At 36.3% G+C, this 26,092-nt stretch overlaps 1 protein-coding gene and 1 pseudogene across 2 annotated transcripts in view; both read left to right on the top strand.

Moving 5' to 3' along the window:
• LOC127861646 (RING finger and CHY zinc finger domain-containing protein 1-like) overlaps nt 1-26,092 on the top strand; it is a 473,873-nt gene that overhangs the window by 349,705 nt on the left and 98,076 nt on the right. The gene's annotated exons all lie outside the window — the stretch shown is intronic.
• LOC127862798 (RING finger and CHY zinc finger domain-containing protein 1-like) lies at nt 526-19,333 on the top strand (annotated as a pseudogene).

Raw genomic sequence — 26,092 nt, 5'->3', positions numbered from 1 at the left:
TTTCTCAATTAGATGACACAAATAAGGATCCTTCTATTGAAATAACGAGACTGAAAACATGCGGTTATACTTATGTGATCGGACATCCAGAACAGTTCATCAAGAATTCAGTGTTCAGACTTTTTCGAAGCAAACATTGGCAGAGCTCTGTATCCCATATTGTAATTGATGAGGCGCATTGTGTGGTCAAATGGGGGCCGAGTTTTAGACCAACATTCCTGGAATTGAGGAAGCTGAAAGCCTTGTTCCCTGATGCCTTTGTTTTAGCACTGACAGCTACAGCTACAAAAGCACTACAAAAACAAATAGCTAGAGAATTACAACTGAGAGAGCCAAATCTAATAACAACAAGCATTGACAGGCCGAATATTAAATTCGAGGTAAAAAGGAGACCATCTGTAACCAGTGGCACTAACGTTGAAAAGACTTATGATTTCATCTTTGGAGACGTTTTGAAGGAGCTCAATGAAAAACTTGATAATTTTCCCAAAACCATAATCTACACGATATTGAAATGGTGCGGCTATGGCTATGAAGAAGTCACAAGACCTTCAATTGATGACGAACTCAACCAATCCCTCTTACAACAGTTTGTTGCCCAACTGGTCCCTGTACAACCCAAGTGAGTATACTGTATTACTTTTTAAAGTTAACATTGTTATGGGTTATCCGTGCACTGGTAACATCTTTATTTCATAACTTAAATTATTAAGAGATTTACTTTACTCCAGTCTTTAAATTACAGGAATTTCTTCGCATATTTTTTTTTGTCACAATGATTATCATCACTTATGATGATATTAATTTGCCAAAACTACTTTTTACAAATTTTAGCTTAGCCACCCCCTCCCCCCACCTCAAAAAAATAAAGAATAAATAAATTATTTTAAACAAGAAATATCTTTAAAAAAAGATATTCGGCGTGTATTTTCTGTAGGCCCTATCTTTAAAAAAAGGTCTGTTACAGTAAAATGTTTGTGAGTTACAATATTACGTTTCAGCAGATATATTCAAAACTTAATTACACCATCCTCTTGAAGTACACATGTATACCATACCAAACTTTATTTTGTTGTTTTGTTTTCATACGTTAATGATGTTATGTGTACAGACATGATTTCACATGCCCATTGGCGTCATATATTTTTTCCTTTTGATTATTGTTTTTTACTCAAATTCAATAAGCTTAGGCATATGTTTTTTGCGTTAAGTACGGCAATAATTTCATGGTGATTCCCGAAAGTAGATATGAGCACATAACCGTACCCGTGTCGTATGAGCAATTAAATGCGTGAGTTCGCCAATGAGCACATATGGTCAGGTTAACTAAAGCTACGCGTTATGACCCAGAAAACCGCAAACCATAGGCTGCTAATACCACGGACTCTAGATTACATGGATAAGAAACGGGACCGTTACGCCAAATATCTTGTTGTGTCTAAGTCACGTGACCGTGTCGTAACTATCGATCTTTTATCGAAGCGCCGAGGTTATACATTTGATGTACCCACTCACGTATTTTGTTAAATTATTGTTTCATTTCTGGGCTGATTTTGACAAATTATATATCATTAAAAAGCTTACGTAACGTAGTTTTCAGATATATACATATATATATTAAGTTTTTCTTCTGATTTCGGCAGCCCGGCGAGTTATAACTTAAACTTTTGCAAATATCATACCGTTTTGGAGTTTTAGAATCTAGATTTACGGTTGACATGTTCGTACTTTATACCGATTTGTAGCGTTTATATTCGGAGTTCAGTTTAAAAAATAACATCTTGCTTAGGAGAATAGAATTCTGTATATGATAGAGAAAAAAAATGGTTTAAAAATGAAAGCAAGTAAGGAATGAAGGCGGAAGAAAGTAGCGCGCGGTCCTAACGAACCGAACTGATGCTAAGGTCTTGGCGATTATGCTTTTGTTGAGATACCGGCCATTGAATTTCCTTTGCCATGATTATTATATTTTTTATGAAATATATTGAAATATTTTGTTCTAGAGACATATCGATAAAGCTAAGTATTAATGAAGCTTAATAAATTAATGATTTCAGCTCTTGACATAATCAATGCAGTTTGTCAGCAATCTGCCTGATTGTAGTAGATACTTTAATTAAACAGTCGAAAATGTGTAAAGGGTTATTTGATGTGATATATTATCAGAAAAGGAAATGGTAAAGAGTTTTTATGAGATAATGAGATATAAGCATATAAAAGCTCTATTATTTAGTTAAGCAGTTTACTGACATTGGATATTGGATTTACAATGTAAAAACTATTGCTTGTATAACTGGTTGGTAAATTCAATGTACATTACAAATTCAGATATTCACCCTCATCTCTCCCTCTTTGTAAAGTTCAAGAAAAAACAATACTTTGGAATTAATGACAAACATATTACAAAACGAGATAATTATAGGCAATGCCCTAAAAATGCTATATTTCAAACATGTATCAATAACACGTGTTTATGCATGCACACACTAACAGTAAGTTTAGTTTACACACCCAAGTGATTTTATGTGACTTTTCCACCCATTTTCATTCACTATGCAAAAGCATGACTTCTCTCTAAAATGACAAAGAGTATGAGCCGTAACATTGGGAAATAGGTCTTACACCATGTTCAACCAGAGTAGTCAGAAGCTACTTGTCCGCTGAAACAGCACGTCAAGTATTGTGGTCTTATTACCGGACATGATATCCCCTGATCAGAGGGTTAAATTTGCAGATTGGTCTGAAGATGCACTATTTATGGCATAAGACCCATTTTTGCAAGGACGCTGTTCATTTGATATTTTATGTCTGTTTATGCAATTGCTGATTAGGACACATCTTTTAACATGTATTTGTTCTTCAAGAGTATATTGCTTTTGCAAACATAACTGATGAAATATCTAATTCCCGAGATCAGTTGCATACTTATACTTTTGTGTTTCAATCCAAGTATGGTACTTTTTCTCATCCAAGTCACAAGTCATTTGCTTTGGTACATTTGGAAATGATAAGAGTTTTCGTCCTGCTTTGTAAACAAATGGTTGAATTTGATGAATATCCTTTATCATTTCTGCTTCATCATGCAGAGAGGAAGTTCTAGTATGTCTCTTTGACCTGATGATCACACCGGCAACGTCATCAAATGCCTCTGAGACTGCTTAAATAACAGGCAATGCACTGCTTCTTTTAGTTATATTTTGGTCTGTTTTGTTTGAAAACATGTGCTTGATATTGGACTTTATGTCTTTCACTATGTGCTCCATTTTCAAATCACATGGAATGTGTGCATTTTCTTTTCCTGTAGTATTGACAAACATTCCAAAAAACTCTTCACAAGCTTCCTTTTCAGATAATATACAGAACTGGTGAACTAGAAGACGGGCTATTTCATATGCATATTCTGAGCATTCATTGTTTGCCTTAAAATGTAACATGGTTGTTTTAAGCAATACTAATCCTCTGTTTCTGTTTGGACTATGGCATAAACTTATTAAAGTTTTAAACTGCAATCCTAGTTCAAGAACAAGATGGCTGTACTGTTTGACATAATCGGGTAACTTTGGCTCTTTTTCTTTAGAAATAGGTTAACTTTCCTTCCATTTCCTAGTTGTACCTCAACAACAGTTCCATCACCTGAAATTAAACAGTATAAGTACATGTTTTTTAATATGAAAATAGCAGAAATTGATTAAAATGTTTTCAAAGGATAAAAAATGCATTGTATATCTGCTTTTCATGAAAGCATTTCATGAAAACATTTTTACATACTTAAAAATAATTGTTTAAAATTAATTTTGTTTTTCCAGGTATATATTTCTCATATTTCAATGGTTTAATTATATTTAGACCTGATGAATGGTATTGTTTAATTTTTATCTGTGTACATTGTCTTCTAAAGTCAATGTTATAAATAGTATTACTGTTTACTAAAGAAAAGTTTTCATTATATCGTTATCAGGAAATATTTATCAATATTTTGGTCATTAAATATAGACTGTTTTAACAGATTTATGTATTTGCAATATAATAATTTATACTGCAATTATTGTGTGTAACTATATTTTGCCTTCTAAGTTGAATAATTGTGCATATTTTCCCTGTACATAGCACCAACTCTGTTTACATTTGACTGACATCTGCATTTGTAGGTCAACTGTCAGCTGATTGAACAGCTGTTTTCATACATATATAGGTCATGATTTTTTTAATTTTCCCACGCACCTGGTAAACACTGTTTACTCTGGTGGAAAGTGTACGTCAGTAATGTTAATTGCTGGTATAGTCAAGGGTGTGCTATGGTAGGGATGTTATTTAAATTTTTGTGTTCTATATTTAAAATGTCAGGAGCCATTTTTTCCAACAGAGGGAGTATGTAACAATGCATTGTATTGTTAATTGTAATATACATGTATTTGCCTGATTATTGTGTATTTCAATGAAATATGTAATTTAATATTGTTATTTAATTTGTTATTCATAATTGTTTTTCTTAATTTCAGGCCATCATTTTTATTATTATCAACATAAATATAATAAATAATATGTACAACCAACCCACTTCTGTTATGAATACACAACCGTGCTACATATGAAATATTAATTTTTATCTTTCACATACATTCAACTCCAGACACTTGGAATAGAGATGTTTTTTCGTCTTTAGCCCACACATAATTTTTGACAATTTCACAGAATTCCATCATGACCCAGGACTGTTTTTCAGCTTTGGTTTGTGTCTGAGAGAGAGGGCAATGTCTAGTTGGTGAGCTTAGTGGGTCATCCATTCCAAAATAATCCATAACTGCTTCTACAATGTAGGCATCAACGTATGAAACTATAAAGTCTTTATCTGCATCATAGTTTTCATTCACATTCTCATTTACTGAGGTTCTAAATATTCGTGTTGCTTCACACTTCATTGTCCCAAGTTCACCTGTACTATTTTCATTGTATAGTTGTTTAAAAATCAACTTCACATAGTTCATTAGCAGATGAAACATGTCAAACGTAATTGGAGACAGGCGCTCAAAACATTCCTTAGCACTTAGTCCAACTGCTCTTAGTCGTTTTGCACCAGAAAACCTTTCTCTGGTCAATTGATCGCCACTAATATGTGTTTTATGGTACCTCTATCCACACCAGCTGAATTGTAGCGTTCTGTGAGGAAATCCTCAAAAAAGTCCAGAATATCTACAACTTCATCATATTTCTGTTCATTTCTGTGTAGTACAGGCAAGGGAATTACATGATTCTTTTGGTTTAACCCAGCAGGCGTTAATTCATTCCAAACATTTTCTGGAACCACATCTTGATAGTTTTTTAAGAAGGGAATATGATTAGCTGCCACTTTTATCAATGAAATTGCAAAGTCTTTTTGCATGTTGTCATACTCTTGATTAGTTGGTAAAAAGTTCCTGGAATTAAGATGTTGGATGGGAATCTGTAGTTTAATGTCTGGCAAATGCTCAAAAGAAGTATTCTGGATTATAACTGCGGATCCGAATGCATGGTGCATCTCTCCATGGTGATCTTTCCTTTCGTCATGCACACTTGTTCTCCAATTGATTTTGTCACCAACCAATCTCAATCTTTTCCCTTTTCTCAATGCATCAATACTTCTTTATTGAAATATCCAGCATATTTTTCTATTAACTGGATTCTTCCACTATATGATAAGCAGACCCCAAGAGGCTGTAGTCTGTCAAAGACCTAGGAGAAATTTAAAATGAAAGAGATCAGTTGCTTAAATTCAATTAAAAAGTACACAAGAGATCAAAGTCTTTGAACTTTTGAAGTTGTCTTAACCTGTTACCAAAAAATAGCAGAATTTGTATATGTCTTCATCTGACAGTTTGAAACAATTGTAGGAAAAGGTGAGGTGTTTTTAATGATTAAATTTTTCTTTTTTTATAATGATGACTTCTTCATCAGAGATATACTGTTAAATAAAAAAAAACATTAGACCATTATATACCTGCTTAACCCATTACCAAACAATGCCTGGATATTTCAAGGTGTTCGAGACAACTCTATAAATTATATAGATACAAGTTGAAATTGCTCATCTCGAGCATGGAAGTTCTGTTTTTACCAAAATGCTTTATACATATATATATATATATATATATATATATATATATATATATATATATATATATATATATTTAACTTCAAAACTAATATCAAAACAAACTGCTGTTTAAACAATCTTTGATTTTAAAAAGGTTCAAAACGTGTTGTCTTGATAAAGAGTTATCACATAATTAACAACAGACAATTTGTAAGTTTTTAACTTTTTCCCTGTTTCAATAAATATGTTGCGGACAAGTTGGAAAAAATTACAACAATGAATGCAACCTTTAAAAGAGCCATTTTCTATAAGAAAAAGAAAACCAGAAATTAAAAAAATAAGAAAAAGTAATCAGCTCATCTTGAGGAAATGACCTGTTTTCATTAAATAAGTGTGCTGTAAAGTTGAATCTGTACAAAGAACACTGTATTATGTGAATTGGGAATAAGACATCAAACTGGGAATGGACATCATTTTGGTGATTTTCTCAAACAAAACTATTCATTTAATGATCTACATTTATTTTTGTAATGTATTATCTATAATTTAAGCTTAAAAAGCAATATTCCATGACTTTAAGGATTATAGTTTAAAGAATTATAAGTACAATCACAAATGAACCTGACATTGTAATAAAATATACAGCCTCTTTGGGTATGGTTGGGGTGGAGAGGGAGTTATAATGTGGGGGTGTGGTCATTTATTAGATGATCTTTAAAAAAAAGGAAAAACTATTTTATTTTTTTTGGGGGGGGTGGATTCTGGGGTGTGAGTGGGGGATGGTTTGGGTAAAGTCCATTGTGGTATGCCAGGCAAGTGATATGTAAAAGTATGAATCAAATCTGATCATCAAAAAAATATTTTTTTGGCAATTTAATGAAAATTTATTAATTTGACCGTAAAAGAAATATGACAAGGAACATAGAGAATATTTTAACATACTTTAAAATAGATTTATCAATAATATGCATATGCAAAGTGAAAAAAGGGCCATAATTCTTACAAAATGCTTAATACAGTTGTCTGCTCGTGTTAATAGGTTGGGGTCATGTTGATAAAGAAGTATGCAAAATATAAAAGCAATACATGTGCATGTCAAGAGACATAGGACATATTTGAGGTGGTACGCAAAATTTAACAATTCAAACACTCACAGGAACAGGAACGTGAGTAGGATAGCTCCACTAGATATATTTCATATATAATAGTAGAGCTAAAAATGAAAATAAATTTTTATGAAATTTCTTCTGACAAAATGCTCTCAGAGTCTTTTTGTAATACATATCAGATAGGGCCCTATTTAATAGGAATATAAGGGCCTTTACAAGACCGTTACATGATAATTGTTCATTAAATCCTACTTTGTTGATGCTCATTAGAATCATCTCAACAAGATAGAATTTTTATCAAAAATTAAAAAGTTAACGGTTGGAAAGGCCCTTTATCTATCTTCAGAGCTCTGGATCAGAATAATGGTGCATTGCGTAAATACACAAATTATTTTACATTAAGACAAAAGAGTAATAAATTACCTTTTGATCACAGATGTTGTCAAATAAGACAGTACTAACGATTCGTTGCACCTTGCTAAGCATCGTATTGCGTCCCTGGGCTAACATGGAATAAATCATTCCTATTCTTGGAATGTGACCGGCAGTTCTACCTACTTTCTGTTCATCCGAGATACTGTCAGGTACAAGAACAGCTAATATCACTTTAAGGAGAAATGGACAACTTGACTTCAGTTCTTGTACAACATCAATCCATTTGAAGTTCTTGAGGTCTTCATAGTCTTTAGACATAAGCACACTAACGTGTCCATGCTTCCTGTTTTTTAAAAAGTCACAATCATTTGATATTTGCTTAATGAATGCATTTTCTATGCAGCTTTTCATGCCATCATGACTTAATAGACACTGAACTAACTGCTGTCTTGACCGTAAAGGTAGCTGGCTCATTAAGTCATTAAATTCGTTGTTGTTCATGAAGTCATCATTTTTATTAAAGTCATTGCTGAAACTTTGGAGTATATGAGATTCTTCTTGGTATTTCTTATATTTCTTAGATCTTGATCTGATGTTTGTTTGTCTTTTTTCAGTTTCTTTGCAATAATCATGCTCTTGCAAAATACAAATTACAGGAGAAAGATATTGTAAATCAATGTTCTTCCTGACAATTGGTGCTGATGTTGTAATATATGTATCTACAGAAATTCCGGAGTCTGCAAAGGAAGAACTATCTTGGAACACTGGGGAAAGTTCAGGAAATTGAAACATCGGTTTTGAACATGATATTGATAAAGGAAAAGAACCTGTGTTTTCTCCTGAAACCGAAAATAAGGATTTTTTCAAATGTTTTCTTCTCTCACCCGTATCGAAGGAATCACTTGAACCACGTTTTGAATATAATATATGTAAATTTGTTTGACACGCTCTCCGGAAGTCTGACACACTATTATCGAGGTGAATTACTCTTTTCTCACAAGCGCGACAAATCAAGCCATCAACAATATCAATTTCACCATATTTCAACAACAAACCAGATAAATTTTTCTTATTGCCCGATGCCGAATTCAACCGCCTGCCATTTCCGTTTTTAATTTCAGCCTTACACACAGCACAGATCTCACGTTTATTAACTTTCCTTGGCGTTACTTCACTATGTGTATCCATCGACTACTATCTATAAATCTTATTTAACTAGAACGAGCTTTTATTCTTACCTGTCAGCTGTCAAAAAGTTCGGGAAATGTTTTGTTTCCGGTTCGGAAATGGTACACGGATTACTTCCCCTGAACCTCGTATAATCTCGCGATATGTTAACCGGTCCAAATTTGGACCGGTAAAATTAGCTTGTACCGATCCCTATATAGAGAGTAACGATAGATAGGGGAAGGTAACCAATCTACTTATTCTGCGTCTATATGCACATCATACGCGGCGTCCATTTTGGTTTCGACGTAACTACGACTGCTACTTACGTCTCGTAGACTTACGAGAGAATTCTACGATATCGTAAGTTGCGAAAGTTTATTGAAACGCAAAATGGCAAGTTACGATAATCGCAACTGGTTTACGAGTCGTAACATACTTACGAGAGCTTATTGAAACGGTCCCCTGACCTGGGAGAATATCTTGTGAGTCTTAGAGTAGTATGTGTTTCCGTAGTATCGTCCCTCTTAATGCATACATCTAAATATTTGATGTGAAAAGATTGTAAAACCCACATATTTTATATGAACATCTATAGTTAAATGTGTATTCTTGGACATAACAACTGCATTAAAATCAGCAATATTTTGACAAAATCCTTGATTTAATTACATGTAGCTCACTGTAGTAATCTGTATAGAGACATATATTGAAAACACACCCAGTTTGAGAAAAAAGCTAAATAAAGATCTGTTGTAGGCACCATGCTGTAAGAAATTTTACAAATGCCGTGTGTGCCATGACGAAAATGAGACTCATGATGAGACTTATGTGATTGATCGCAAAGCAGTGGAACTAATCAAGTGTAGCATGTGTGATCTGGTGCAAAATGTAAGTAAAAATAATGCTTTTAAGCTCACAAAGTGCTCATGGGGATCCTTTAGGATAACATGATTGCGGTTGTCCTTTAGTGAGCAGGTGTATGAGGTGTGCATGTGAAGTTTTTTTTCTAACCCCGTCACAGATTTTTAGCGAGGCTCTTTTCGGAGAAAACCCGAGCTATTGTCATAGCCAGCTTGTCGTCCGCCGTCTGACGTAGGCGTCGTGCTAAAACCTTAACATTGGCCATAACTTTTTAAATATTGAAGATAGGAACTTGATACTTGGCATGCATGTGTATCTCATGGAGCTGCACATTTCGAGTGGTAAAATTTTAAGGTGAACATCATTCTTCAAGGTCTAGGGTCGAAAAAACAAAGTCAAGGGAAGTAATAAGCTTTAAATGGACATAGTTATCTGACCTGCCCACGTATATATTTTTGTTAAATAAATCAAAGCGGCGCAGTAGGCGGCATTGTGTTTCTGACAAACACATTGTGGTAAAAGGTCAACGTCAAGGTCATCCTTCAAGGTCTACGACAAAAAATACACATTTCAGGGAAGTAATAAGCTTTAAAGGGAGATAAATATTCATTATCGAACATTGCCACTTTATACATGTATATTTGGCATGCATGTGTATCTCATGGAGCTGCACATTTTGAGTGGTGAATCTACAGTTACGGTAGTGGCTTCTAATTATTTGCTTCTAAAAAAAGAGATTTGTTATAGACAATTTTTAAAAGTGGCGCAGTAGGGGGCATTGTGTTTCTGATGAACACATCTCTTGTTGGGTCACTAGGTCAAAGGTCAAGGTCACTGTGACCTCTAAAAAACAAAATTCTGACAAGCTTTCGCAGCCGAGCCTGGCACCCGTTATGCGGTGCTCTTGTTATGAAACATTGCAACTCCACGAATGATCATTGGTGACCCTGTTATAAAATAATTAAACTGATCCTGTGTTTTGCATATGAATCTCCATAGCTAAATAGATTTTTAAAAAGATAACTTAAAAAATATCCTTGTTTAAAACCATAAAGGTGAAGGCATTAAGATTTGGTGTGTAACATCGTGTAGAGGTAATCACCTACCGGGTATGTTTGTTCAAATCATGCCCATGTTGTCAAACTGGCCATGCCCTGGGGGTTACTTGTTATCTTTATAATGATATAGTACAATATACAATAATCTAGTTAACCACACATGGGAGAAGTTTGGTATTTGGCATGTCACATGGTATGGTGGTCTTCAACCAAACTGGTTTAAATTATGCCCCTGTGGTCAAAACTTGACACGCCCAGGGGTGACAAGATTTTTGTAGACTTGTATGGCAGAAAACTTAAAAAATCTTGCTGTCTGAAACTGCAATGGCTAGTTATTTAATACTTTTTGTGCGACATCACATGCTGGTCTTCTACTAAGATTTTTCAAACCAATGCCCTTGGATCAAAATTGGCACCACCCTAGTGGTTATTTGATTTTTACCCATCTGAACTAAAAGTGCTGAAATTAAGCTTTTGTGATCGCCATTTGTTTGACGTCTGTCCACGTTCAAACAATGTCTCTGGTGTGTGGTGTGCATTATCAACTTTAAGCTTGTTATCCCCCGCCATCGACAGAGGGATATTGTTTTGGCGTTGTCCGTCCGTCCGGAGCTATATCTCGGAAGTGCTTTGACGGATTTCATTGAAACTTAGTATTAGTATATATATATGGATAAGGGGATGATGCACACCAAATGGCATTGTACACAATCTGTTAATAACGGAGTTATAGCCCATTGTATCTTCAAAAAAAAAGCTTTTTTGAGTGTCAAATATAACACTTTTGTGTCCAGAAGCCTTTTGGCAGGAGATATCTATTCAGCGAAATTACTTTTTATCTCTCTAGAGTCTAGAGGCGACTTTATTGTATCCAATAATAAAGGAACTTAGTCGCAATGCTTACTAAATTGGACAATATCAAGGCCGAAAGCGAATCTGATCTACATGCTTCCCAAAACTACATCCCAGGTCAAATCATAAAAAAACTTGTTACCTCTCTAGAGCCCCAATTGATACTCAGTTTTCATGAAACTTGGTCAGTTTTGTTTTTGTTTTGTTTTTTAATTTAGACTTAATTATGAATCTGGGTCTAGTGCATCTAATAATTAGGTCACCAGTTCAAATCTTTGTTTAAAAAACTTGTTATGTCTCTAGAAGCCACAATTATGAGTCAATTTTGATTAAATTTGGTCAGAATGTTTATTTTGATTATATGAAGGAAAAACCTCTCCTACCTCAAAGGTCAAGGCCACATGTAAAGGTCAAAAGTAAAATTGGGCCGTAAAACAGCTTAAAATTATGTCTCCGTCACAACTTTGAATGTATTGGTGGGGTTTGAAATAAGTAGACACAAATGCAATCCATTATGAGGCAACAAGTTGAGTTTAAAACGTGTTTCCCTTTAACAAAGGTTAAGGTCACTCTTTAGAGATCACTTTAAAATACATAGATGGATTTTAAAATACTAGTAATTTGTTACAAATGCAATTCATCACAATAAGATCTGTCATGTTTTACAGGTGTCTCATAACCTCAAAGGTCAAGGTCACTTTGCAAAGATCATACTAAAGCATTTAAAAGCTTTTCAGACTTTTTAATTTTCTCATTTATCATGCTATTTTCAGATAATTTTACACTTATGAAAACCATTAGGACTTATCATTTTGAGTGTGAAACATGTCTCAATGGTGATGGTCAAACTTAGAGGGCAAAGGTCAAACTTGGCTTTAAAACAGCTTGTCCAGACTATCACTTTTTTATTAAACAATTCAATTTTAAAACAATTTGCCACAAATGACTAACATGAGGAGACTTTATGTTGCATGTATCTCGTGTCTCAATACCTGAAAGGTCAAGGTCACATTTTAAGGTCAAAAGCCACATTTTCCTCAAAAAGCTGGTGTTTGAAATAAGCGGAGTTATGAGACATGAAATGTGAAATATTGGGGCATTCATGCCCATGGACACGTGTCTTGTTCATTTAAGTCTATCCAATTGTTCTCTTTTAAGTTCGTGCCTGATATAATTAGGTAAAATCTAAAACAATTTACATCAGTGAACTTAAGTGAGCACTTAAGGGCCACACTTAAGGGCGGGCAATTAAGGCCCTCTGTAATAAAAATATGTATATAACAATAACTTCAATACTCTCTCATACCATATCAAGTCTGTGGCATACAGAGTAAAACACCTAGATAAAAGCCACAGTTTTTACACATGACATCTGCATAAAACAGATGGAGTTTCTACATGTCTGAGGTGAGTAACCTTGGGCATAATGACCCTGTTGTTTAAGTTAAATTAATACTTAAAAGATGATTTGACTGGCTAGATATAATCAGAAAATGACCGTATATGGAATGATATGCAGTCACTGTAAGCACATGATATGGCTCAACTAGCGAAAAGCAAGTTTTCTGGTTAAGGTAAGATACAGAGATTTGTAATAACCTCTTGATAATGATTCACGTGAATTCACTTGTACTATGTAGGTGCGAAATATCTGTGAGAGCTGCAATGCGGTTTTTGGGAAATATTTCTGTGAGAAGTGTCGGCTGTACGATGATGAGGACAAGGGTCAATTCCACTGTGACGAATGTGGACTGTGCAGGTAAAACATGTTTTAACTAACTAAATATCATGTTATGAGTTGCGTTCTCAGAAAACTGCGTTTAATGCTTGTGCGTAAAGTGTCATCCCAGATAAGCCTGTGCAGTCTGCACAGGCTAATCAGGGACGACACTTTCCACCTAAATTGGATTTTTGCGCACATGCATTATGCCCAGTTTTCTCAAAACGCGACTCATATAGTTACAGGTCCTTTTTTGTGTGTAGCCCGGTTATATATAACAAACCTGCTTATTGTGTTGGGCCTGACGGTCTTTAAAATTACTGTTGTAGTCCCTTGGTCAGATACTTATGTCAGCAGAAGTTGATTCAATGCAGAGTTTTGTTAAGAGCTTAGAAGTTAAGTTTATAATTATTTGATTTTGGCATCTTTCTAGACATGATCAAATTCGTATTTTCAAATGTTTTTTTTTTCCCTTTAAGTCTGAGAATATAAGTTGTTTATTAATTTTCATATTGATATTGTATATGAAAATCTTACTTGCATGCTTTAGTGATTGATAATCTTACTTGAAATTTAGTATGGATTAAACTTCACCTGTGTAAACCCAATCGAATATTTTAGGTTGAGAATAACTGCCCCGAAAATTAATGACTCTTTCAACAGGTGTGTTTGAGTGTGTTTTGTATATTTTTTATGTCCATATTTGATCCGTGAATCTGAAATATTTCCAGGATTGGAAGACGGTCCAATTTCTTCCACTGTGAAAAGTGTTGCACATGCTTGTCAAACCATCTAAAAGGGAAACACAGGGTATCACTCTTAATGTGTACATAGTATACATGATATTATTACCGGGGTAAACAATATCTTTATGGGGAAAATATTTTAATTAAACTAGATTGTCTATGGTGTCAACAGGTAAGATCCACATTGTTTTGTAAAATGTTTTTTAAACTAACAATATACAATAATTCATTGGGTTCTCTCTAGAAAATCCCATAAACATTCAATTTATTCTGTATGCATTTGCGATTAAAATATAAACAAAATAATATATGTACATGTTCAGTTGTAATTAGAAATGAAATTATTGATAACTTCATAACATAAGCTAATGTAAAACTCAAATGCAGCACTCTTGATAAGGATTGGACATAAATGGGAAACATGTCTCTTCATATTAATTTGCATTTAGCCCACGTTTTCAATAATTTGACTTTAACCTAGTTTTCCAACAGTAAGTAGAATCCCAGTTTTTCCTGAATTTACATTAAGCTAAGTTTTCCCACAATAACCATTTAGCCCAGTTTACCCACTATTAACATTTAGCCTTGTTTTTCAATAATGAGCAATTAGCCAAGTATCCCCGCAATCTGCATGAAGCCCAGTTTTCACAGAATCTGCATGAAGGCCAGTTTTCCTGCATTAAGTCCAGTTTTCCATTATTAGCATTAAACCCAGTTTTCCCAAAATGTGCCTTTAGCACAGTTTGCCCACTACAAAAGTTGAAGCGAAGTTTTCCCACAATATGCATTTACTGGTAGCCAAGTTTTCTCACAATTTTCATTTAGCCCAGTTTGTCCACACTTTGCTTTTAGCCCAGTTTTCTCATACTGTGCATGTATCCAAGTTTTCCCACCAAGTGATTTAAACCCAGTTTCCTACAATACGCAATGAACTCAGATTTTTCACAGTAGGCATTAACCCAGTTTTCCAACAATAATTGTAAAGCCCATTTTTTTTTATACAATATGCATAAATCCCAGTTTGGGTGACAAATTGCAACAATTTAAAGACATTAACGGTATTGGAAGAGATGGCTTCTGCTTAAAAAGAAAAAGCCCAGTTTTTGTATTTCTTTTGTTTATCACAGTGCATTGAGGAGATCTCCCGCCGTAATTGTGCAGTGTGTCTAGAAGACCTGCACACATCCAGAAGTAATGCCCACATCCCACCTTGTGGTCACTTGATACACAGGTAGGCAGTACTTGAACATGAGCCTTCAGTTGGGATAATAAGCATCCCGTTACTTGAATACTGAGTCGACTTAGGCTGACAAGAATAAGTAGCAAAATTAATCGAGAATAGTCACATCTATAATAGCCCTACCTGTTTGGAATGAAAGCTCAATTCAAAACTGTGAATATAGTATTATAAGCAAAAGCTGATGTGTGTTAAATGTTTACTGTCTCTTACTGTTATGCCTGTGATCCTTTTATTCCCGAAAACGGAAGTAAGTGCCCTTGAACTTAGCTGTTGGAATTGCTCATTCTGTGGGTAGTAAGAGTGGATATAAGTAATATACGTAACCAAGTAGTGTGGGATATAAGTCATCTGTTGTGACAAAGAAGTGTTGGATATAAGTCATGTCTATGAACAAGTAGTGTGGGATATAAGTCATGTCCGAGACAAAGTAGTGTGGGATAAAAGTCATGTTTGTGACAAAGTAGTGTGGAATATAAGTTGTCTGTGACAGAGTAGTGTGGGATATAAGTTATGTTTATGACAAACTAGTGTGGGATATAAGTAATGTCTATGACAGAGTAGTGTGGGATGTAAGCCATGTCTGAGAGAAAGTAGTGTTGGATGTAAGTCATGTTTGTGACAAAGAAGTGTGGTATATAACTTATAAGTCATGTCAGAGACAAAGTAGTGTGGGATATAAGTCCCTTTAACAAGGCCCTTGTTCAAAATTCTTGTAATGTATCAAAACATTAAGTTACTTTTACTTCATATAAAAATGTTTGCAAATACCAAAAATTATTATATCTTTTTCATTACACTGATTTTTTTCCTTTCTGTGTCATAAATCAATTATTTCACATTTAACCTTTGTCATATCATATTAAGATCATACTTGATTTTCAAGCCGAACAAAATGTATCCGGATATGTTCAGATTTGATTGGTAGATATAATTATACTTTTCACCATCATGTAAATTGAGTAATTATTGTTTTTCAGGACTTGTATGGAGCAATGTGCACAGACTGGGTCAGTAACTATGACAACAAGAGGTATTTAGCAGACAAGCATAATGTATCAAACCAATTGTGCCTTACTCTGGGAAAACAGGGTTCAGTGCATGTTTGTAAAGTGTCATCCCAGATTAACCTGGTCAGTCCACAGGACAACACTTTCCGTGTTTGTAAAGTGTCATCCCAGATTAACCTGGTCAGTCCGCAGGACAAGACTTTCCGTGTTTGTAAAGTGTCATCCCAGATTAACCTGGTCAGTCCGCAGGACAACACTTTCCGCCTAAACTGGATCAGTGCATGTTTGTAAAGTGTCATCCCAGATTAACCTGGTCAGTCCGCAGGACAACACTTTCCGCCTAAACTGGATTTTTGCTAAGAAGGGACTATTTCTTAATATGATAAATATCATAAAAGCGGAAAGAGCAGTTTATGTTTGTGAAAAACAAGTGTGGGATATAATTGATTAGTCATTAGCGTTTACGCATATTTATTTAACTCCATTTTTACAGAACGAGGCTTATTTATATTAACAAGGTGAATGTTAAATGACTTTATAATGGGCTATTCAATTCATAGGTTTGTCTCTGTCATTAACACAATAAAAGGGGATAGACTTGCAAAAAAGAGCGGTGTCAAAAAATTTGCTATTATGAGTGTGGACATGTGACTTTGCATGAAGACTCAACAATGTCTGGTTGAAAAACTCTAATACACAGTAAGAAAACACAAGAGCAAAAGTTTGTTGCAAACAATCAAATTATTTATTGGGATTAAGTAGTATAAAATACACTCTAAGTATTTAAGTGATGCTGTAAATACTTTGCTGTATTTAATTTACAAACAAAACATGTCAAAACGACTTATTATGATAACATTTTCTCTATACTTCTTACCTCTATTTAAATTATAAAAAAAAATAGTATGTATAGGATTCAAAAACGAATTCCAAGTTTTTACGTCTTAAAACATAATGTCTGAAATGAAAATTGTATTATTTTTTTGCAGCAAGTCATGCTGATCTGTAAATATCCAAGATCTGTCATTCACTTCAGCAACTATTACTGCCCCACATGTGCTGAGAGCCTGTTTGACATGAAGCAGGCGAGGAAGATACTGGACCAGGAGGTGGCCAATACCCCCATGCCTGATGAGTACAAGGACTACCATGTGGCAATACTCTGCAGGGACTGTCATCAGGTGAGATCTCTTTATATAGAAGGTGAATTTTTTATTTATATGTACATAGTGTTGCTCTATATATGTATTTTTGTGATCTTCATATTCGTAGTGGTTGGTCTTTATTGAAATGGTGGTGTTCTTGATATGTATAGTAGTGTTCATGATATAAATGGTGGTGCAAGTGATATAAATGTTGGTGTTCTTGATATAAATGGTGGTGTTATTGATATAAAAAGTGCTGCTCTTGATATAAAAGGTGGTTCACTTGATATTAATGCTGGCATTCTTGATATAAAAAGTGGTGCTCTTTATGTAAATGGTGTTGTTCTTGATGTGAATAGTGGTGCTCTTGATATAAATAATAGTGCTCTTGATGTAAATAGTGGTGCACTTGATTAACATATTGGTTTTCTTCATAGAAATGGTCCTGTTTTGGATACAAAATTGTGTTGATCATAATGTAAATAGGGGTTCTCTTCATATAAATTGTGGTTCTCTTGATAGAAATGTGGGTGCTTTGGATATAAATAGTGGTGCTCGTAATTCAAATAGTGATGCTCTAGATATAATATTAGTGTTCTTGATATAAATAGTGGTGCTCTAGATATACCGGGTAAGTAGAGTTATTCTTGAAATCAATAAATCTTGATCAGGTGTGGTATATTTGCTTCAAATTTTAAATGAATTATGTTACTGAATATTTTTAATAGAAGTAGCATTAGTACCTGTCATTCCTGACCCCTTTATAAGTAAATCTATATTTTCTAGTGAAGCAATTTTTAAACACACATCTGATATGTCAATTTAGTTTAATTTAAACCTATTTATTATGCCCCCCCTTCGAAGAAGAGGGGGTATATTGTTTTGCACATGTCGGTCGGTCGGTCCGTCCACCAGATGGTTTCCGGATGATAACTCAAAAACGCTTAGGCCTAGGATCATGAAACTTCATAGGTACATTGATCATGAAAGGCAGATGACCCCTATTGATTTTCAGGTCACTAGGTCAAAGGTCAAGGTTACAGTGACAAAAAACACATTCACAAAATAGCCTCCACTACAACTGACAGCCCATATGGGGGGGCATGCATGTTTTACAAACATCCCTTGTTTTAGCTCAATTGCATCAGAAGCCTCAAGCTCTCGAGTTGGTTTCCTGGGCCTATAACCAGTACTTGATGTCTTTGGAAAGATCTAGAGAACTCTTCCCGAGTGGGGATCGAACCCATGACCTCCTGATCGATAGGCAATCACCATATCCATTACGACACGGCGAATTTGACATGGCAATTTGTAGTTATATATGTAATTCTGGAAATATAAAAAAAAACAGTTTGTAAATGGGAAATATAATACATGTACCAATTAACTGGCTAGATTTAGTTCCCCCTAAATATCGAACACATTTTCCATCACGTCCAATCCTTCTGTTGCCAAGGCTTATTTCTATGCATATGTGCGTGTTACTCGCAAATTATCAAATGTTGAGCATTTCTGAAAGGTAATTTAAAGATGACTTCTTAACCTCCCAGCCTCATTATCAATGTATACTGTTAGCTTTTAAATTCAATAAGGTTGTTTTAATTAGTTAATTCTACCGTATAGTTAAATGTGACATTTGTATTGCCAAAATGTTACTATTTTGTGCTGGTGTGGTTGAAAGGCAATATAGTTCTAGCCAAAATAAAACCTTGGCAAAAAATAGCATTGCAGTAAATGTTATTTTCTGAAAAATCTTCAAGCTTAAAAGAAGTAATATTGTATTTTCAGGAGAATAAGGTTCTGTTTCACGTGATAGGATTAAAATGCCCGAAATGTGGCTCCTACAACACATGTCGCTCAGGTGAACGATACGAGACTAACAATGTCACACCACAGATACAGCGTCAGATGTCAGATGTAGTCTAGGAACAGTGGTCAGAAGAAGCACAAGGTCAAGGGTCAGATGGGGCTCATGGTCAAGGCTCATATGGGGTCTAGGATCAGGGAAGGCAGGAATTGGAGTTGCTGAGGTCGTTGGTTGATTCCTAAGCAGGGGCTGTCTCAACATCATCATGTTATAAGTTTTAAAGACAGTCAGGCAGGGGTCAGCTCAAGGTCATCAGTGATAGAGATTGGGCAAGATGAAGTGTTGGGTAGAAGAAGATATAACAGGTCAACTGAATAGGGTGTGGAAGTTTCATGGAATGGTGACGGAGATTCATGAACCCAGTCTAATCAATGTGTTTGACATTGTAGTGTTCAAACCTTTACATGGTCTTATATTTAAAGGCCCCTAAAAGGTGACGATCCGTAATTATAACTGATTTTTTAATACTTTTTGCATATTTTATTTATAAAATTTATAAAAAAATAAAATATATATGCTATTGGAAATTACCATAACAAAATTGTCGGTGAAATGGGGCTCTGTTTGAATGTTCATGCTTTTCGCACAAGCTACTGTTGCGTTACTGGATCACGGAGTCCCTGGCGTTGATTCACTCCATTACAAAGTGCACATGTATTTATATACGCGGGCATAGTAAGTCGCACAATTACTCGCATTGTCTTACTACATAGAGAGGAGAGTTCAGGATTATTTCTGGCGATAGTCCATAAACCACACACTCCGTCAGACCGTATTTGTTGAGCCAAGAAAGGGGTACTTCTCTGAACACTCTTGAAACAGATTTACATTCCTTTTTTGTGTAACGTGTCGGCGGAGCATGGTTTTCCACACACTTTTCACCGGGAACAGACCTTCTGCAATGTATTGATCCAGGATGTGGTGTAGTTCGTACTTGCATAATATCGCACGTATGTCAGGAATAAAACCATGGTGTTGTTTGTCAAAGTTTTCATAATACAAGAGTCTGCTGTTAAACAAATGTTTGGCCATGTATGTAATCGGCAGGTTACAGAGTTGTCCTAGAAAAACCAGCTTTCTGTAATCGACTATTGTCTCCATAGGCACGGTATGGATAGCACATAAAGTAAAGTTAGTTGCCGTGTTTCGTGGCAGACCCTGTATGTGTTTTAGGCAAAACCTATGAGAGCGTTCTAGCTTAATTATGTCCTCTGCACTTATTGAAGTCCACAGTTCACAGCCATATAATGCGTTAGGTATCACAACAGAGTTATAAACTTTTATAGATGTTGATGGACTGAGTGCAAGGGGAGATATTCCACTATTAACGATACTCAGATATGTCCCTCAAAGCTTGTTGCACGCGTCATCAGCCATTCCTGTAGCACGTAGAAACGGGTTGCACTTCAAACCGATGTGAACGTAGGAAGATGCCTCTTTGATTGTGTGAGTACCGAGTTTGAAAATTCGGTTTGTCTCTCCCTTCAAGCGTTCATTAAAAACAACGACTGCACATTTGCTCGAGTTATATTGGTACTGCCACTGTTTTGAATAGTTGCTACAGATTTCAAGCATTGCATTTAATCCATGAACAGAGTATGACAGCAACAGCATGTCGTCGGCGACTGTAGGTGAGCTGACCCGAATATCGTACACACAGATACCAGCCCCAGATTTCTCTAAGGTACTGATAAGCCCGTTGATGTAGAGCAACGGGAACTGCGTCCACCTTGCCTCGTGCCCTGAAGGACGTCGACCCACTCTGAGTGATTCCCCTGATACCGGATACAGCTAGACATGTTCGTGTATATAGCACAGAATGCAAGAAAGCTTGTGCTGTCAATGTCTGTTTCTGTATACAGCTTGTAGAGCATCCCGCGGTGCCAAACGGTATCGAAGGCCTTTCTGCCATCCATAAAGCATGCATATAGCTTGGAGTTAGACTCTCGTGCAAAATACACAGATTCACGCAGAATGAAGGCAGTCATTAGGCAGGGTAATCCTTCTTGGAAGCCACCTTGTTGCTTATTTATATTTGACATATTTACTTTTGACCTTGTCAAAAGGACTGATTCGTACAATTTTAATAAGACGGAAGTGAGAGTTATGGCACGACGTTTGTTCCCCCCTTTGTTCATAGTAATGATGACGCCACGCTTCATGCTGTCTGGGACGTGTCCGGTACGTAGCATCCAGGTATAGATGTTCGCCAGCACTGGGGATATCACATGTTTTGCATTAATTAGATGTTCATACTGGAGATTGTAATATCCACCAGCCTTTCTCTTCGGACACGTAGATATTATGTGATCTACGGTTTCTGGGAGTACACGGACTTTGGGGTCTGGCTTTATATTCGTCACAATAAAATCGAGTTCCGATGAGACGTGCTTTTCCCAACTATCACTGCTATGAACATCATCAGAATCGTGATGGGGCTGATACAATTCCCGGAAATTGTGGTACCAGCCGTCTGAGATACTGTCTCGGTCCCTCACCGTTGTACCATCAACGTTGATACCCGAGCTAAGACTAGAGCGGTTACGGTTCCTGCGGGCGTTTACCATCTTCCAAAACTTGTGAGAGTCGACTTCGGCCATTCGATCAATTTCGTTATTTAATAGATATTAACACATTTTCTATGCAGACGGCGAAATTCTCTTTTAGCAGTTTTATACGCAGAAAAGGCTTGGTCTGTAGCGTCACGTGGCCGACCTTGACGCCACCACTCTCTTCTTACCAGGGACATACTGTCGTGGGCCGCAGTGAGTTCCGAGTTTCAGTATGGCTTTAGAAAGGAAACATATTTTTTCTGCGGAAGTGTAGCGTTTGCATAGCTGGTAAGTCTTTCACACACCCGCACATATGCAGCGTCTATACAGTCTTTTTGTTTCAGGTCACAATGCGCTAAATCGTGAATATCGCAATCATACATTAATAATCTATTATATTTATTAAAGTGAGTGTCATTGCATTTACGCCAATTAACCGACATTATCGTATAATCACATGCATCAGTTTTACGAGTGAGCACATCGATCGAGCAAATGATAGATCTATGTCTGGAGACATTCATACAATCATCGTCTATAACAATACAATTACTTACACAGTCAAATATTTCAACAGGCACACAAACAAAGTCAATAATCGACTGACAATTGCCATCATATGATATATATGTTGCACTGGCCCCACTGCATTTGTTAGTTTTATATACTGGGACAATATTATTATCTGCAAAAAACCTATACAGAAGTGAGTCTCTAGATCGCGGACTTTGAGCATCATACTTTGCGTTAAAGTCACCAAGCAATAATACAGTTCCATTGATCGTGTTATAGTTCCATATGTCATACAATTTATCAATATAGTTTCTAAATATATCAGCTGAGTGATTGACACACGGCAAATATACCTGAAATATGAAAATGAATTGTCCCGGTGATGTCTGAAATTGGACCCCGACTATCCTGTCATCATCAATGGGAAGAGGAACCACACAGCTGTCCCATCGTTTGTGCCACATCAGCGCCACGCCCCCAGTTCCTACCCTCCGCGCGCCTGGGACTAGGAGCGCACGGTCACAAACGCAGTGCGAGCGGTAATCAGATGACAAAGAATCAATAAAATGCATATTATGTGGATACAGAAAATGTTCTGATATACCACAGAAGTCAATATTGTGAGTATTTAAAGAGTCACACAAATATGAGGAGCTTGAAATCAGCCCCGTTACATTCCATGTCATGAGTTTCATAATTATCAATAAGAGCGTTATATTGCAAAGTCATACAAACATTTCCATGACAAATAGCTGATATGATATGACACAAGATGACGATATTAGTCAATATTCACTGATTCAGATTCAACCGCAGAAGAGTCAGAGCGATTTACATCGTAGTAACGCTGCGACCACATGGAGTCACGTGATTCGAAGCCGACATGCTTGTTGGAGCACTTGAAGCGTGGGGGTAGATCGCGGGTTCTTCGGGTTGTCCCGGGTCGGTGGCTGTCATCTCGTTGTTTTCTCAATGCCTCGCGTGACATCCATGGTCGGCAAGTAATACCATGCGGCCAGAATTCCTCTTGCATCACCTTGTCTGCAGAATGATCTTCTTCAACGTTGAGTCGGACTATAACTCTGTCGCGAGAACTTCTCACGGGAAAACTACGAATGCTCGTTACAATTGGCCCCTGTAAATTTACCATAGCCGTCTGGGTAAAGCGCCCGTAGGTGTGATGAGTCCATAACTGACACCGGAAGTGCTGGTCCGTTTGGATGCATGGCCTGAATCCGGAACTATAATAACGTCAGTAGGTGACTTTGTACCAACAGAGTGGTGAATACCGCCTGGGCTACACAATGGTTGCCACTCTGAGTCCACTTCCGGTTCTTGGTTTGGTGGAGAGTAGGTTGGCGCAGCCTCGCCACACGCCGAAATGATGACCGCATTAGGTGGTGACGTTGGTCTCCTGGGGTACTGGCTATCCCCAGAGTTACTAAGTGGCGACAAGTTAGCTCTCTCGGCCGAATTTTGGTTACATGGGGGAATATTTTGCCTTGCCTCAAATGGTTGCACAGCCGCTGTGATAGCAAAGACATTCGTCCTATATAGAATGTTCTCCGTGCTCGAAACTCGCCGGGAAACAGCTAAAATGGCTGATTCGAGAGGTTGTAGCGTAAGTTTCAGATCATTCACACTTAGGTTGAAATTGTTCAAGCAATTTGACATAAACTGTTAACATTCAAGTAGGTCACATTTTAACACTTAAAGCGAGTTGGTGAAAGTTTTCATTTGGTCAGAGCGTATTTTTTCTGCAGCATGTAACATTTGTTTCATGTTGAGAACATCGGTTTGAAGGGCCGTAACATTGTCTTTCAATAGTAAGACTTCACCGGAAGTCATGAAACATGACACATCAGCTCCAGTGATTGTTTTCTTAGGTGTCTTGCCCTGTGAGGGTCTTGATTTGCTGAGGCTGATAAGCTCCCGGATTTCGCAATAGTCTCCCCCTTCCATGACCGACACTAGTTTGTAAATGTCTGTAGCAAGTTTCACCGAAAGTTTCTCGCCTTTCCGAGTGGTCACTCTCCCATTTAGGTCAGCTTGAACCCCGAACGGAAAGTCGTCATAAGCTTTTAGCGCCTCAAAACACATCATTCTTGATTCCTCTAAATCGGGCTCCGAGTATTTATATTCACGCAACAGGCGTGATATGAACATGCCCTCCGGTAAATCTCTGTACCAAGACACTAAACGGTTATATTCTTTAAGAAATTTGACTTCTTTTACAATGCCCGATAAGTTAAATTCGGAGGCCAGTGAGTCTGAAAGGAATGACAAATCTGACATCCCAGGGCTATCCTCTAATTGGGCACGCTCGAGCGGCGTTAAATCTACGGAGTCCATCTCAGATACCGTTATAAGCACTAATATTCGCAGTCAAGCGTGACGAATTATTTGTCGTGTGATAACGAGCACTTGTCGCAATCTCAAAGTTCAAAATTCTAACAAAGAAAACTATACAGGTTAATGAGATCTTTGCTGTCTATTGAAGTAATAAAACCCGGATCTCGTTACTTATCAAAGACACACTTGTGCACATATGTGTCCTTATCTCATATCCAAAAATCCACTTTAAAGCACACAAAACACACAAAAAACATCAAAATAACAGAGCGCGTTATAAATACTGGTTTTTTACTAGTGTATAAAATATTAATCATGGGACTACAACAATAAACAGCCAATTTATTAATTTATGATGCTAGTTGCTACTGTTTATTATTACAATGTCTTACTAAATGATCACAACGTCTACGTAAGGAGTTGTTTTACCAACTTGTGGTAAGTTGTTTTATTGCAAGTTTAACATTTAGTTGCAGACACTGGTCGACATATAGGCTAAATTTGCACACGAACAATCGCTTTTCTTCAACATGTTAATTGCCTTCAAATTGTTCATTTAACAGCCCATTGACAATGTTTTCACACACGTCTTAATAATGTGACAGCTGATTTTTGTTTACAGAGAGAGAGAGATAGACTCTACAAAGTTCTATAAAAGTTCACATATGTTCCTTTGAAATTGAAGTAAACCTACAGAACCAATTAACAAGATCACAATGGCTAAAAACTTCATTCCATGGAAAATTTCATAGTTCAGGAATCCCTCCTTTGTTGATTTCTGGAAACCAACACTGTCAGTTTTGCCCAAAAGAATGGCTTGAGTGATGTCCAGTGCTTGGCAGAACAGCTTCTAAAAATGGAGAACCAACAGTGAGCACAAATCTTAAAATTTGATAAATGATGCAGGCGTTTTGTAAAGTTTTTTGTTTAATTTTGAACAATCTGGAATATTGTGGTACGAAAATCCGACAGTGTTAGATTTAGGGGTTTAGGCCTAATCTGTATATAGTGATATGTAACCTCGGCAAAGTGAGACGCAGCAAGGTGTAAACAAGTTGAAACTAAGCTAAAATACAAAACAGTTAAATCGCAATATCGATACATTTTGTAAATAAACTTGTTTCTGAAGGATTACAACCGCAACTTACCAGATTATTGCTAATGATCACATGTAAAACTCCTTTCTGAAAGAACTCCTTTCTGAGAGCGAATGCAAACTGTGTCATGAACTCTGGCATGTGAACAGCACGTACTGTAGGGTGGCGCATTTGAAATACCGCGAGAATACCGATGCCGACTATAATATTTTAAATGTTATTATTTATAAACAAGCGTTTATTGATTTATGAGGATAATAATAACAATCAGAAATCAAATATATCGAAGCAAATAGATTCGAAAGAAATCTGGATTTATGCAATACATTTAAGACGGGTTATATTAACGAAAATATGT

The sequence above is a fragment of the Dreissena polymorpha genome, chromosome 16 (assembly GCF_020536995.1).
Source record: "Dreissena polymorpha isolate Duluth1 chromosome 16, UMN_Dpol_1.0, whole genome shotgun sequence".
Lineage (NCBI taxonomy): Eukaryota > Metazoa > Mollusca > Bivalvia > Myida > Dreissenidae > Dreissena > Dreissena polymorpha.
Note: the sequence above shows the minus strand (reverse complement) of the source record. Positions and strands in the feature narration are given on the sequence as shown.